A 2,131-nucleotide genomic window follows, 5' to 3' on the forward strand; every position below is an offset into this window, starting at 1 on the left:
TGCTGCAAATGATAGAATATCATTTGTTTTCCTAGCTGAATAGCATTGTGTATGTATACACAGTACTTTTATCCATTCATCCACTGATGGGCATTTAGAATGGTTCCATCTCTTGCTTATCGTGAATAGGGTGGCAATGAACATGGGAGTTCAGGTGTCTTTTTGATATGCTGATTTCATTTCCTCTGGGTATATAACCAGTAATAGGAGAGTTGCATTGTAAGGCAGATCTATTTTTAGTTTTCTGAGGGATCTCCATACGGTTTTCCACAATAGCTGTACCAATGTACATTCCCACCAACAATGTAGGAGGGTTCTATTTTCTCTACATCTTCTCCAGCATTTATTATTTTCTGTCTTGTTGATAACAGCCATTCTAGCTGGGGTGAGATGGAATATTATCATTGATAATTAAAACCATGTGATTTTCTTAAGAAGCTAGTGTGTTGAATTTATATATCCAAGCTGTACTCTTTGGTTATTTTCTCTTTCCTTTTGTTGCCTACAGGTCTTTCACAGGTGAGCCACATAAATGTCTGACAGAAATGTCAGTGCAAAAACTGAATTCATCCCTCGGAGGCTGACTGATGACCCTGAACTGAATACTGTACTTTTAGTGCTGTTTCTCATGATCTATCTCATTACTGTGGTGGGTAACATTTGGTTATCACAATAATTCTGCCTGGTGTCCAGCTCCATTCTCCCAAGTACTATTTCCTTAGCTAGTTGGCTTTCTTGGATTTCTGCTATTCCTCAGTCTTCATTCCTAAACTGTTGGTGAACTACACAGCAGGACAGAAAGTCATCTCCTATCATGGTTGTCTTCTTCAGTATTCCTTCATCAGCATGTTCTTGACTACTGGATGCTTCCTGCTGCCTGCAATGGCATATGGCTCATATCTTGCAATTTGATGCCCACTTCACTACAACATTCTCTTGACCCCCACATTCTGCTTCTGCTGGTTGACTGCTTCCTACCTGCCTAGTTGTGCCAAGTCACTCACCCAACTGAGCAGCTTCCTCAGTCTATCTTTCTGTGGGCCCAATATTATTAACCATTATTTCTGTGATATTACTTTGATCTTTCAACTCTCCTCTCCTGACACCCAACACAGTGAGGTTTTACTAATTGTCCTCTCTGGAGTAACATCTGTGATTACATTTTTGATAGTAGCTAGTTCTTATCTGCGAATCCTTCTCAGTGTCCTGAAGACACACTCGACCAGAGGCAGATATAAAGCCTTATACACATGTGCCTCTCATGTAATGGTGGTGACTCTGTTCTATGAAACTGTAATATTTTCTTTACGGGTATCAGCTCTAGCTACCTCCAGGACAGAACCAAAATACTGTCTGTATTTTATACCATGTTTCTGCCAATACTAAATCTGATATACAGTGTGAGAAACAGGAATGCCAAAGAATCCATGAAAAGAATCATGAAGAGAAAAATACTTTCTCAAGGAACCTAAATATTCAGGCAGATATATTTAAAGGATATTTATTGATGCAGTAGACAGATACATTGTTAAGTATATCTGAAACTTATGAGGGGGAAAAAAAGGAGGTATTTTCAAAGCAGCATATATTCAAAAGTACATTCATTGTTGGCCTTTAGAAACACACACACACACACACACACACACACACACATGCACCCATGCACAAACACACATGTGTAAGGAAAACTCTTTCTTTATGCTCTTAGGTTTACTAGCTGAGAGGCCTTTGAATTAAACTGACAGAAGATCGATTAATAAGAGTATAAAACAAAGTTTATTTATAAGCACATGGGAGCACACAATTAAACTGGCTCACTCAATAATTACAGATCAAGATCTAGGTTTATATACCTAATTTTCTAGGTGAAATGAAGGGAAAATACACACACCCACTTACACACACACACACACACACACCCCTCTCTTGAGGAGAATTGGTTAGAGAAAGTAAACAGAATCTTCCTCGCTCTTTAAAGCTTTCTGAGAGCTGAGTTGTTTTACAGGTGAGAAAACCAAGCATCAATGGAGTTAAAAGCTTACCCAAGATCAAACAACATCAATGTTTGAGACCTAAAATTCAGACACATACAGTCATATACCTGTGTCTGGTTGAAGAGAAAGCTTCCCTT

General features: G+C 38.7%; 1 pseudogene; it reads left to right on the plus strand.

The window, feature by feature from the left end:
- The first annotated feature begins 532 nt into the window (after nt 1-532).
- On the plus strand, nt 533-1,472 carry LOC134376557 (olfactory receptor 5J3-like; annotated as a pseudogene).
- The last annotated feature ends 659 nt before the right edge of the window (nt 1,473-2,131 follow it).

The sequence above is a fragment of the Cynocephalus volans genome, chromosome 4 (genome assembly GCF_027409185.1).
Source record: "Cynocephalus volans isolate mCynVol1 chromosome 4, mCynVol1.pri, whole genome shotgun sequence".
Taxonomy (NCBI): domain Eukaryota; kingdom Metazoa; phylum Chordata; class Mammalia; order Dermoptera; family Cynocephalidae; genus Cynocephalus; species Cynocephalus volans.